The sequence below is a fragment of the Bos taurus genome, chromosome 9 (assembly GCF_002263795.3).
Source record: "Bos taurus isolate L1 Dominette 01449 registration number 42190680 breed Hereford chromosome 9, ARS-UCD2.0, whole genome shotgun sequence".
NCBI lineage: Eukaryota > Metazoa > Chordata > Mammalia > Artiodactyla > Bovidae > Bos > Bos taurus.
The window spans coordinates 72621845-72636260 of NC_037336.1; the positions used below are offsets into that span (position 1 = coordinate 72621845).

The following is a 14416-nucleotide window of genomic DNA, read 5'->3' on the forward strand; positions in this document are numbered from 1 at the left end:
TTTTATTGCATTAGAAGAACAATATTAGGAGTTTCAACACAAGGTCAATTCTACTCTATCCCTTTGGGTTCTTCTTCTGCTGCTGCTGTTAAGTCGCTTCAGTCGTGTCCGACTCTGTGGGACCCCACAGACGGCAGCCCACCAGGTTCCCCCATCCCTGGGATTCTCCAGGCAAGAGCACTGGAGTAGGTTGCCATTTCCTTCTTGAATGCAAGAAAGTGAAAAGTGAAAGTGAAGTCGCTCAGTCGTGTCTGACTCTTCATGACCCCATGGACTACAGCCTTCCAGGCTCCTCCGTCCATGGGATTTTCCAGGCAAGAATACTGGAGTGGGGTACCACCACCTTCTCTGTGGGTTCTTCTAGGCTAATCTAAACAAAGGAGCCCAGCATTCACCTTTGATAGGATGCAAAAGTCAGTCAACTCTCCCCTTATCCCATACCATGTCCACCTACAGTTCCTGGATGTATTAGACTCAGGCATGCAAGCCCAGAGGACAGGCACCATGAATACTGCAGCTACTAAACATGATCTACTGGGACAGGCAGAAAGGAAGTCAGTTCTTATGCAGCTGGGTTTTCTGTTGCTCCTTAAAGCCCACAATGATGATTTTCAGAGGTCTGAGTGAAATGCTGGAACCCTGGAAGAATCAACAAACAAGCTATGACTATTTTATTAGTTCTATTAATAGCTCATCATATAATGAATGGAGGCTGGTAGATTCAAAATTCACATATAAATAACTGCTCAGAGTCCACTGTTAGTAGCTGCTGAGAATTAAGATCTACTCTGTAGCCTGCTGTAGTGAAAATATGTGTGTATAAATCTAATTTGAGAGATAGGAAGGTGGGAATCCAGAATATAGAGAAGCCTTTGAACTTCCTTTGACTAAGTCGAACACAGGAAGTTATCACTTTCTACTTTTCACATCACAATCAAAAAGACTCCTCCTTCCTTTGGTTCTGGAAGTGCAATGCAAGAACAATTATGAGTCTCTTGGCTTTTTGCTTGTATTCATGTTCCTTTTGTGCCTCTCAAGTTTTGCATATCAGTAAGTAAGTGAAGACAGTATGTGTAAAGAAAAACATGCCCTTGAAGTGGTTTGCAGCTTCAAGGAACAGAACAAATGTCAGCTGAGGGAAATAGCAACTTACTCAAGGTCAAAACAAATGCAATTTGCTGTCTTAGAGAGAACAACTTGCTGGTACAAGTGAAGGAGCACTTTCTTCACATGAGAACCACACCATCTTGGCAGGCTGTTTGAGTGAACCAGGCTGTAGTGGGGAGTTTTTGTTCCAAATCTTTCATTACCTCACTCTGACTTATGACCAAAACTGTCCAGGCATGTAGATCCTAGTGAATTCTGTGTATCAGCAGGGACTGAGAAAATGAAAACTGAAGAAGCTTCACAGATGTGGGTTATTTCAGAAAAGTAGAGAAGAGAGGGAGGAAGACTGTAGATCTTAGGGAAAACATTAATATTCTGAGTCAGATGCACCTGAGGTTTCCATATGCTTTGCAGATTCAATTTCTGTGGTGAAGCACATATCTTCTTTCTTTGTTTACTCTTCCACATTCTCCTCTTGATTTTCCTCCAACTTGAGATTTCTTCTGCTGGATTTTAAAGCTATGATTTTAAAGCAGGCTGCTCTGGCCTAGGCAGATTGGTTTGATAACAATGATTTCCTAGACAAGAACTAGAAAAAAACAAGTAAGAAACTAGATATTTCTAGAATCAGCATTTTAGCAAAGAAGACTAATTGGGGTGAATGGACCCCAACTTCTTGAAATTGGAACTCTACTTCATCCAAATTCCCCAAATAGTTATCTCTTTGTTGCATCTGACCACGGAAAGTCTCATTGCTACAGTTCAGAGAAAATGAAACAGTAAAAAGTATCACTCCCTTCATAATCCAAGTAGGTCAGTTGCAGACATGAGAGAGGTGGGAGCAGGGAGGAAGAGGGCTGTGCTTTACATAGACATTCTGAAATCCAAGATTTTTTCATCTGTAATGGGGTCAACAAACTACAGCCCCCAACTCAAATCCAGCCTAATTCTAGAAGCTAAGAAAGGCTTTTACAGCGCCAAAGAATTGATGCCTTTGAACTGTGGTATTGGAGAAGACTCTTGAGAGTCCCTTGGACTGCAAGGAGATCCAACCAGTCCATTCTAAAGGAGATCGGTCCTGGGTGTTCTTTGGTAGGAACGATGCTAAAGCTGAAACTCCAGTACTTTGGCCACCTCATGCGAAGAGTTGACTCATTGGAAAAGACTCTGATGCTGGAAGGGACTGGGGGCAGGAGGAAAAGGGGACGACAGAGGATGAGATGGCTGGATGGCATCACCAACTCGATGGACGTGAGTTTGAGTGAACTCCGGGAGTTGGTATTGGACAGGGAGGCCTGGCATGCTGAGATTCATGGGGTCGCAAAGAGTCGACTGAGCAACTGAACTGACTGACTGGCTGACCCTCAAAACCCTAATATACTTATTATCTGACCTTCAGAGAAAAAGTTTGCTGACCCCTGATCCTGTCTACAGATCCCTAGAGCTTTAAAGTGCTTCATTGGGTTCCTGGAACAACCACAGATGAGGAGAAAGAGGGCATGGAGGATTTTGTGGGAGGTGTTAGAACAGGGCTGGAGAAGAACGATGCACCTGGTATCTGTGCTGCTTTGGGCAGAACTCAATCACATGGCTGCAGCTAGCTGCAAGGGAGGACAGGAAATACAGACCAGCTCTGTGCCAAGGAGGAAGATAAATCTGGTTTATGAAAATTCTGGGGTTACGAAGCCCACGAGATTAACTACTCACAGAATTAAATAGGCAGCTGTTCAAGAGTTCAGGAAAAGGCCAGAGCGCTGCAGACTGAGGTTATGAGGTTATCAGAGTGGTTTTGCAGAAGAGGTCGAACTATGATGGTCAGTCATCAAGAGGATGGGAAATACAGGTAACTGGCATGAGATAATCAAAGCACAAGGGTGGAAAATGGCTTTATGCTTTGCCAGGGAATGGTGAAGTCTTGGCCAGGGAATCATACTTAACAAGGAAAGAGGCTTCACAGGGAGGGAATTTCTAGGAAATACTCTTAGAAGATTGGGTTCCACTGGTAAAGGTCTTGAGTGTCAGACCAAGGCAGAAAGTATAAAGGGAGGCCAACTTCTAAAATTCATCCAACCAGGGATTTTTTCTTCTGACTTTTAATTTATTTTTGCTCTATGGCTACATTGTCTATGAGTCTGTAAACACTGTGTCTTGAGTTTTTTCACAGATTTCTCTGGGTGAAAGTTACCTTCAGAAGATAGGAGTGTTAGGATTTCAAGAAAAGAAATGAAATTGTAAGAAATTGACCCATCTCTTTTGAAAAAATCAAAATTGTCAATTATGCATTTATAGGAGTATATGATAATATTTATGCTCAGTTTAAAGAATAATAATAAAATGAATACTCATGCATACATTACCAACATAAATAGTAATAAAATATTACCTATATTTGTGATCCCTCCACCTATATAGGGTCTCTTGATCACATCTCCCTCTCTCTATTGCCCCTTCCATGAAACAATAATTCTGCATTTTATGTTAGCAATTATGTTACTATTCTTCATAGTTTTACCACCTATATATGTATCTCTAAAATACGTGATTTAATTTTACCTATTTTTTTACCTTCGGTGACTTTTTTTCTCAATTTTCATTTTTAAAATTCATGCAAATTGCGGCAGCTTGTAGCTAGTAGATAATTTGTTTACATAAGATTCTACTGTATATTATTCATTCTACTCTAAATGGCCATTCCTTTTCTTTTTAAATTAGAGAAAACTTGTCTCTTCCAAAGAAGGCATTAAAATGAATAGTAACAAAACAGAACAAAATAAAACCAAAACCAGGAAATAAGATGCTAGTGATGTTTAACTTGATTTGCTATGACATTTACCTGTATTCTTTTTGGTGGTTTGTTTTTTCAAAGCACCAGTTCCTGCATGTGATTGAAGAGCTCTGTCTACTTTAGAGACTGCCTCTGTGCCCTAGTCCTCCCCATGCCACTTAGGGATCTTTAAGGCACTTTTATGCTACCAGGTCTCAGATTCCACTTCAAAACATTTTTTGTATGGGCTTTTGTGGGAGAATTTTTTTTTTTTGCAGACCTCAGGCCATTGACAACACATGACTTGGCTTTTAAAATCCAGTGCTTCTAGTTATAATGTAAGTCTGACAGTGATAATTTTATGTTAGTCATCTACATTGTTGCACTTTTGTCCTTGAGTCTTTGAATGATTCAATTTTGTAAATGAAATAGGCCCTTGTCTGCTTTACATCTTGAGTCTGGCTAAAAGAACATTTCTTAGCTCCAGTTGATACATCCATTAATCCATCCACCCAGAAAGCTTGGAAATCCTGAATCAGCACCTGGGGAATATCCATGTACAGTTCCTTGAGAGAAACTCATCTGTTCAAGGCTCACTATCTAATGGAGTTTTCAAGAGTATAAACTACCACCTGACCTCTTCCCATAGAAGGAGTCTAGAAAATCCTTCTGAGAGTGATGGAACATTTGCTTAAACATTTCTTCAGGTTTCTTTTCCTTTTTGCGTATATTTCAAGGGCAGGTTTCACTTCTGAGTAATTAGCATACATTTGCCTCATGAGAACAACTTGAGTTGCTTGCAAAACTCATTTTTAAGTTTCTTTGCTTAAAGCAATCAGTTCCATAAATTATACATCTGTTACTTGATATGCATTTTCCAATAGGTAGTCTAAAGCCATCCCACATGAATACTCATTTTCACATTAAAGGTAGAAAAGCCCTGAAAGCCTGATTTTCTGGCATTTTTTTTTTCTTTTTTCCTTTTGCCAAGAGGCAGACACTGTTCTTTTGAAAAATCTATTTATTCCTGATGGGAAGTTTTATTTCTATCTTCAGAAACATCACTTTTGATTTGCATAATCAGTTCAGCAAACTGCTTCTTAAAGTGATAAATAAATATTAAATTAAACTTGCAATTAGAGTTTACTAAAAATATAGGTTGCTATAATTTTGTTGGTGATAGAAGTACAGAAGTAGAAATGATTAATGATGATTACTAATTATGCAGCTGTGTTCAGAGCACACAAGTCTATAGAACCACGGGTTTAAGTTAAATAAGGACTTCCTCCTAGGAAAAACCTTTGTAGACAGTATCTAAATACAGCTCATTTCAGTCTGTACTTAACCAGTCCCATCACCTGCCATCACTTCATATAACAAACAAAACCAGAAATATAGAGCACTTGAATGAAGAACCATCTCATTTTCTTTCCTTTGTTGTTATTTTGTTGGCTGTTAATTTGCATTTTAAAAATGCCATCAACATGAGAAATGATCAGATATTAATAATCGTGAGGAGGCAACTCTGACTTCTTTCCTAAATTTTGCAGAATCTGTTTTGGCATTTCATGTTAAAAATGGCTTACTGGTGAGGCTAGTGGAAGTTTCTATAAAATAAAGTCACTGAATATTTGACTTATAGACAGAAGTTGTAAGTTTGAATCCTTCATCTGTAACTTAAAATAAGAAAACCTACAAAGTCGCTCTCAGCTTTTTTTAGCCATATATATTTTTTTGATAAACACAAAAGTCATTTTTGCTTTCCTGTTCTTCACTCCTGTGGAAAAGTCATTATTTCAGGAAAAAAAGTTTTGCAAGAAAAGTAACTGAGAGCCAGAGAAGTTATGGGAAACAAATATCTCAAGCTTGATTCTCTTAAATCCCAGTCATGTGTTACTTTTAGTACCCAATCAGTGAACAAAAACAAAATAGAAAAAGAGAGAGAGGGAGAGAGACAGAGAAAGGAGAGAGAGAGAAATAGGGAGGAAAAAAGAGAAAAGAGGGGAGAGATAGAAGAGGATACTATGACTTTCATAAATGTTAAATAGGGGATGTTGGGTAGGGAGGAAAATGATAATAGTTGTAGGGAAAGAAGAAAATAGAAATATGAAATAAGTTGTCACCTAACAAGCATAGCTACTGTAGCTATAATTTTGCAGCCATTTAACTTAAATGTTGAATTAGAAAGATGTGTGCACCTTTCCTTCACAGAGGTGGCTTGTTGTGATGAAATAGATTAAAAGAAAGAAAGAAAGCTTCCAGAGAGATGCCTCTGTTGGAATCTAGTTCCACCCCTGAGGTGCAGAGTGACCTTGGTCTGGTTACATAACTTATTTACTCCACCCCCCATCCCCCCTTATGAGAGGCGGTGATAGAATAGCCATCAACCCTGCCCACCTCCCAGGGTTATCTGAGGACCCAATGAGATCATTTTTTGTGTAAAGGCTCTTTGAAACCTGCAAAGCATCAAAGTAACATATAGCATATGACAAACCACAAGGAAGCTTCAGAGTGTTCCTGGGTCTGGCAGTCGAAAGTCAAATACAAATGAAAATGTAGAAGATGCATCACTTCTTTTTAAAGAAAAAGTCCGTTAATCCACTTTGTTTTTATTAGTCACGAAGCCATGTTCAACTCTTTTGTGACCCCATGGACTGTAGCCCACCAGGCTCCTCTGTCCATGGGATTTCCCAGGCAAGAATACTGGAGTGGGTTGCCATTTCCTCCTCCAGGAGATCTTCTTGACCCAGGGATCAAACTTGCATCTCCTGCATTGGCAGGTGGATTCTTTTCCGCTAAGTGACCAGGGAAGCCACCTTTAGTCTTAGTTGTAAGACCACCTTTGCCATTATTTGAGTGCTTACTATTAAGAACAGAGTTTAAGTAATTTTATTTTCTCATTGTGATTATAAGAATAGCATTTCAAAAAGGTGTTGAGGGAAGAAAGCAAGGTATTGAGGACTGAGACAACTTTTCAAGGGACTGGGTTACTTGGCCCCTGTTCAAGAGCACTGGGAGAGGCCTACAAAGGGGAGAAAGCACTCAAGAAGCTTGTCTCTGACTCTCTGCCTTTTCCTGCGTGATGAAGAGCCAACTGCAGAGCCAGAAAGAAACACGCCTGACAGCTCCTCCCATGACCTCCCAGCCCAGCACCTCTTGTCAGAGCTGGCTAGCAAGTGGTGGAGATGGACTCAGTGAGGACAAGGGTGGATGCGAGATCAGAGCCACTGACACGATGTCCTCTCGCCTTTGACAGCACCTCAAACTGCTGGGGCTCCAGAAAGGAAATAGACATTTGGAAACAGAGATGACAAATGGCTTTTCCGTCCAACTGCTCAGCATGTGGTACTGGATTTCAGAGAATTGGGAAAAAAACAAAAACTACTGCTTATCCTCTGTGGGCTTATCAAGTGTTTTATCACATTATTGTAAAATATAGCCTTAGCCTAAAAGTCTTGTTTGCATGAGGGTGTGTCTAGTTCATGGGTGGAAAATTTCAATAATTTTTTCCATTCTGTTCTATGTCCCTCCCTCCTTTGTCTAGTGGTTCAGGGTCTCTATTGTGAGCCCAATATGCTCAAATCCTAAGAATCAACTTTATTTGGGATTTTAAAGCTTCAAGAACCAAACTGGTGGGGGGAGAAAAGAAATCAGAATTCTTTGGGGATAGGGCCAAATACTTGCCAAATGTTTGTATGAATAGCAGATATGACTCTTTTCTTTACGTAGGCAACCATCCAATTATATTTATTAAATGATTATTCAGCCAACACGATGTCAAAGACACTATATGGCTTCTTCTTTTAATGCTTCAATTCAGCAAATTATCTGAGGTGACCAATTCCGTCATTAAAATGGTCATGTTGGTTGTGTGCTTATGTCTCTTGCCCACTTGTGATTTTTCCCAACTCCTGAACCTGAGGCAGGTGTTGACAATTGTTACTGCGTGATGGGAATAGTTAGAAACACCAGCACCGGAGGGTGGACAAATGTCTTCATCAGGAAGTCATGAGTTGGCTTGAGATAAGAAAAGGTTGACTTGAAAACCACCTTCCCCTTGGTCTCATTTGGACGTTCTCTTCCTTTTGCTGCTCTCAGCTGAGAATTCTGTCCTTTAAGTCACTGAAAAGCCTGTCCCTCTCTCCCACATACACATGCCTTCCTTGCAATCATCTTAACTACTTTCTAAGAGGAAGCTGTAGATTCATAAAGTAAGAGACAAAAGTTAATGTCAGCTCTCTCTTAGACAATAGACTTCAGAAACAAAAGGAAGATTCCACGTGCCAAGATGCAGACAGTCCATTCTGAAGCCACACTGGCCTTCTCCAGCACCATGATGAGCAGCATTCCAGGCGGCCTGGAGAGCAAATTCTGAGGCTTTCTCTTCCCCACAATGCAGAAGTATATCTCCCTGCTGCTGGCCCACAGCACACTTTTTAACTTAAAAGCAAATTCTTATTCTTTGAAGACTAAACATTAAAAAAAAAAACAAGCTTCAGCCTCTCTGGAAAAGCAATTGATAAATACACTCAAACTGTGAATCTATTTTCACATTGTTAAGCATTTATTTATTACAAAATAATATATGTTTCTGGAAATAGCTCTTTTTTGAAAATCTCCCCAGGGTGAGAACACAGCACACATAGCCTGTAGAAAGAAGGCCCTGTAGGTAAGAGAAATTATTTTGTCATATGGATTCCTCAGGAAAGAAGATCATGCCAGGATAAGCATCTACTGGTTTATTTTTCTTTTAATTTCAATTCTCCACCCTATAATCGTCTATTATAAACTGTATTTGTGATAGATTTGTAATGTGTCAATGTGGTGAGGATAAACTACATTTCCTGGAACTTCTGTTCTTGTATGTTTCAGGTACAAATGGGCTCTAAGAAAGATGCTCATGGGAGATGTGGAGGGAGGAACGGAAGCAGCATGTGTATTGCTGCTCATTCACTCTGTTGCTTACCTGCTGGCACATCTCATTGGTGTGAGACAGTGTCCAGCCTTACAGCTGCCTCATCATGCCCGGATCCTCCAGATTCTCTGATTTGTGCATAAGGTGAGCAGAAAGGAGCAACTGCTCTCGATACAGTGATAAGACATTCGCCTGTCAGAGGGTGGGGAATAAACCCCATGAAAAATCAAGGACCTGCAACCTCAGTGAAATATCTAGGGGTCCAGTCTGTGACACGTTAAGGACACTTTTTCACACATTTACCGAGTAACCTAAAAAGCTACAAGTTGTGAGCAGGGGCCCAGAACAAGAGCAAGCTCTGTCCGAAGCCCAGACTGCCACTGCCGCTTGTGTGACTGAATGCCAGTTCATGTGCCCAATGCACATGAGGCCAATAAACCAAAACGTCAGACTTTTGAGCAGAGAAGCATTTATTTCAGGGCCAGGCAAGGAGAATGGGTGATTCATGACCCCCCACCCCCACCCCCAAACACCCGGAAGGGTTTTGGCAAAGTATTTTTAAAGGCAAGGTGAGGGGGGGGAGCAGTCACAGGGTGTGTGATTAATTTGTGCATGATTCTCTGATCAGCTGATGTTGAGGTAACAAGGCACTGTCACAGGGGTTAACGTTATCCGTCGTCAGGCACCAGGAAGTCTAGGGGTTTATGATCTTCAAGTAGTTAATGTCTTCCATTTGGTGGTGGTTTCCCCGGTGGCTCAAATGGTAAAGAATCTGCCTGCAATGTGGGAGACCCAGGTTCAACTCCTGAGTTGGGAAGATCCCCTGGAGAAGGGAATGACAACTCACTCCAGTATTCTTGCCTGGAGAATTCCATGGAGTCACAAAGAGTCAGTAATGACTGAGAGATTAACACACACTTTAGCATCTATAAAATAACTCAGGAGGTGTGCATCAAATAGTATTATCTGGTCCTTCAGAGAGGAGTTACTGGGTGGGGTACTGGGTATGGCTCTGTCCCAGGAAGGCCCAAAGGGTCCTACTTGGTTACACTTGGACCGTAATCCAGGAGATCCAATGGTGCTTGAAATGTCATTGACTTATATGACTGCTATAATATTTAGAGCCTCTTTCAGGTTCCTATAGGTGGCTCACAATGCAAATCCTTAGGATTTTAGAATAAAGCCCTGCCATCCTCTGTGGATAACTATTCTTTTAAGAAATAGCTTATGTTTTGCTACTGAGTCTTGGTAGACATTGAATGCTTGGCCACAGGTTACTAATGTACCATGTGACCTGAGCTAGGTATTATCTGACCCACTGAGCCACAAAGTTAAACATGCACTGAAGTATTTCATTCTCAAGTGAGAGTGCTATATACAAAATTGGGCTTGAGTGGAACATGAAGGCACAAGTATGCTGTATGAGCAAGTGGCCAGTATATCCAGAGCCTCTACCCCTGATATATTGTCTTCTTTCTCTTAATCTGTACCTATGGCCTCCTGGGGAGCTCCCTGTGTTGGAGGAAGAAAACACTCAGGTCAGGCCTGTTCCGCCATGGTTCTGCACAATAGGCAGATGGCGTGCAAAAGTGGTCAGCTAAGAACAAAATGGACAGTTGAAGCTTAACGGTCTTACCCTGAAGACCAGGGGTGAAGGGAAATCTTCCCAGTGCCAGAATATTGAGCACTGCCCCTGGTTGTCCATTTTGCTAATAAGGAGAGATGTCCAGAAGTATACTATACTAGTTTATGGGCCATGGCTAATACTTGGCTGAACATCAAGAGATTTGGAAGGAACATGATTGAAAAATTGGTGTTAAAGGGATCCGGAGGGAAAGCGGGTTGACAGAGCTTTCCAAATGGTCAAGGCATGTGAAGATATTTATTTCTATGTGAATCCTTACCAAAGGGTGAATTCAACAGAGGAGTATTTTAAAAATCAGATGGAGAAGATTAGCCATTCTGTGGACCTCAATCAGCCTGCTTCTCCAGCAACTTTGTCATTGCTCAGTTGGCTCATGAATAAAGTGACCATGGCAGCTAAGATGAAAATTTTGCAGGGGCTCATAGTCGTCTGCTTACCAGGGACTTCCTGGCTGTGGCTGCTGTGAGAGCCCAATATGTTAATAGCAGAGGTCAACAGTAAGCCCTGGCATGGCACAATTCCCAGATACTAACTAGCCACCTACTGGCACATTGATTACATTAGATTAGATCTTCTCTCCTGGAAAGGACAGTGTTTTGTTCTTACTGGAATAGACATCTACTCTAGATATAGATTTTCCTTCCCTGCCCACAATGCTTCTGCCCAAGCCACCACCAAAACCATATAAAGAATGATTTGTTTATTATCATGATATTCCACAAACCATCATTTATGACCAAAAAAAATTATGTCATAGCCAATGAGGTACAGCAATTGCCTCATGCAGCTCCCTGGTCTTGTCATGTTCCCCACCACCCTGAAACAGCAGGCTTGACAAAATGATAGAATGGCCTTTTTTTTTTTTTTTACTTTACAATATTGTATTGGTTTTGCCATACATCAACATGCATCCTCCATGGGTGTACACGTGTTCCCCATCCTGAACCCCCCTCCCACCTCCCTCCCCATACCACCCCTCTGGGTCATCCCAGTGCACCAGTCCCAGGCTTCCTGTATCCTGCATCGAACCTGGACTGGCGATTCGTTTCACATATGATATTATACATGTTTTAATGCCATTCTCCCAAATCATCCCCCCGCCTTCCCCTCTCCCACAGAGTCCAAAAGACTGTTCTATACATCTGTGTCTCTTTTGCTGTCTTGCATACAGGGTTGTTGTTACCATCTTTCTAAATTCCATATATATGCGTTAGTATACTGTATTGGTGTTTTTCTTTCTGGCTTACTTCACTCTGTATAATAGGCTCCAGTTTCATCCACCTCATTAGAACTGATTCACATGTGTTCTTTTGAATGGCTGTGTAATACTCCATTGTGTATATGTACCACAGCTTTCTTATCCATTCATCTGCTGATGGACATCTAGGTTGCTTCCATGTCCTGGCTATTATAAACAGTGCTGTGATGAACACTGGGGTACATGTGTCTCTTTCAATTCTGGTTTCCTCTGTGTGTATGCCCAGCAGTGGGATTGCTGGGTCGTATGGCAGTTCTATTTCCAGTTTTTTAAGGAATCTCCACACTGTTCTCCATAGTGGCTGTACTAGTTTGCATTCCCACCAACAGTGTAAGAGGGTTCCCTTTTCTCCGCACCCTCTCCAGCATTTATTGCTTGTAGACTTTTGGATCACAGCCATAGAATGGCCTTTTGAAGACTCAGTTATGGCGAGATGTCCAGGATCAAACATGCTCCAAATCATCATCCAGTGCTTATTTTTGTTTCTCCCGCACCCAGGATGCATAGGTCTTGGAATAAGGGGTAGTGATGGGAAAGGTTCCTCTCAGGACTGTCCCTGGTGATCCAGTCAGCTTTTGCTTCCTGTCCCTATGATGTTAGGCACTGCTGGTCCAGAGGTCTTAGTTCCCAAGAGATAAGTGCTTCCATCAGGACACCCGAGGATGATTCTGTTGAACTGGTTGCCCCTTGACTCATGCCACTGGATCAACAGTGAAAGAAGGGAGGGACTGAACCTGGGCTGATTCTGCACAAAAAGGTTAGAGAAAATGTCTCCAGTGTTAAAGATCCTCTAGGTTGCATCTCAGTATTCCCATATCTTCTGATAAAGCTACATCAATTCAATTATTAAGACTGCTAATGACCCAGACCCTTCAGGGATGAAGATTTGGTTCACTCCACCAGGCAAGGATCCACAACTAGCTGAAGTATTTGCTGAAGATGAAGGGAATATGGAATGGGAAGTGGAAGGAAGTAGTTATAAACATCAGCTATGACCACACAACCAGTTGCAGATATAAATACTGTAATAGTTACGAGTATTTATTTCTTACTGTGATATGTTGGTTTTGTTCAGTCACTAAGTTGTGTCCAACTCTTTGTAACCCCTTTAAATGCAGCCCTGTGATATGACCATGTATATATATATGTGTGGGCTTCCCTGGTGGCTCAGTATTAAAAGAATTCACCTGCAATGCAGGAGACATGGGTTCAATTCCCTGAGTCAAGAATATCCCCTGGAGAAGGAAGTGGTAACCCACTCAAGTATTCTTGCCTGAGAAATCCCTTGGACAGAGAAGCTTGGTGGGCTACAGTCCATGAGGTCGCAAAAGAGTCGACATGACATAGCGACTGAATGACAACAACAATAAATGTATAGTTACATATAGTTTATATACATATATGCTTATACATATATATATATATATATTTACCCAATTATTTTTGCATTTGTGCTATGTCTCATTCTCATTTTCTTATCTAACATAAGATGTGTTAATAGTAGATGTAGTAAAGGATAGCAAAGGGGAAGTGTGAATTAGGGGCACACTAAAATCAAACATCACCCAAAGTGAAGAAAAAAAAAAACAAACTTTGGATCCTCTTCTGGGCAAAGATTAGTGTTTGGGTTGTTCTTGGGATAGGTGCATCATGTTAGGTGGAGACATGACTCTGTTATTATCTTCATTTGGAGATAAAGTGTGATTTTAAAAATGTTTTTGAGTACCAAGTTGTCAAAGAATAACTCTGACAGTGAGTAAATTTGAGGACTCAGAACTGTATTTCCCAGAATCTCTCTCCTGTGTCTTAGAGTGGGCAGAAAGACATTCTTGTGCAAAATTTGGAGGCAGTGTGAAATTGCAGCCATTTCATAGTTGGTACATAGCTTGTTTCTTCACAGCTGTCTCACCTCCTGCAGGAGGCAGCAGCTGGGCCTGTGACTCCTCTGTGTCCGGCTCTTCCTCCAGTTTCTCCAACTCCTGGGCCAGGTATGTATGTTTAGCTCTGTGATGAGTGTCCTGCTTCTTCAGGAAATCTGTGTAATCAAGGTCAAAGTCATTAAGAACTGATACAAATTTCAATCTCCTTTGAACTACTGCTTGTGCACTTGGATTCTAGCTTGTTCTGAAACAGGCTCTTCCCCACTTTACATCCACCTTCCTTTCCGGATAGCCTTTCCTTGGACTTCAAGTTCCAACATCAGATGTGAAGACAACAACTTTACAGACATGAATTAACCGTATGCAACAATTCCATAAGGTCAGACCTCTGTAACTATATTATATGTGTGTGCGTGCTCAGTCACTTCAGTCATGTCTGATTCTTTGCAACCCCATGGGCTCTATAGCTCACCCCACTTCTCAGTCTCTGGGATTCTCCAGGCAAGACTACTGGAATGGGTTGCCATGACTTCCTCCAGGGGATCTTCCCAACACAGGGATTGAACCTGTGTCGCCTGCATTGCAGGTGGATTCTTCACCACTGAGCTACCGGGGAAGCCCAACTATATTATATACGTAACAACAGAGATGAATTGCAAAATAATTATGCTGAGTGGAATAAGACGGACAGAAAGAGCATATACTGTATGATTTCATGTATATAAAGTGCTAGAGGCAAATAGATGGGGAAACAGTGGAAACAGTGTCAAACTTTATTTTGGGGGGGGCTCCAAAATCACTGCAGATGATGACTGCAGCCATGAAATTAAAAGACGCTTACTCCTTG

At 41.3% G+C, this 14416-nt stretch overlaps 1 long non-coding RNA gene across 1 annotated transcript in view; it reads left to right on the plus strand.

Annotated features, from left to right (window-relative positions):
- Positions 1 to 9265, plus strand: part of LOC100295884 (uncharacterized) — a 50911-nt gene extending 41646 nt beyond the window's left edge. The window contains exon 3 of the long non-coding RNA XR_009495853.1: positions 8744 to 9265. This is a non-coding gene — a long non-coding RNA (uncharacterized lncRNA). The remainder of the gene's footprint in view (positions 1 to 8743) is intronic.
- Positions 9266 to 14416: the final 5151 nt, after the last annotated feature.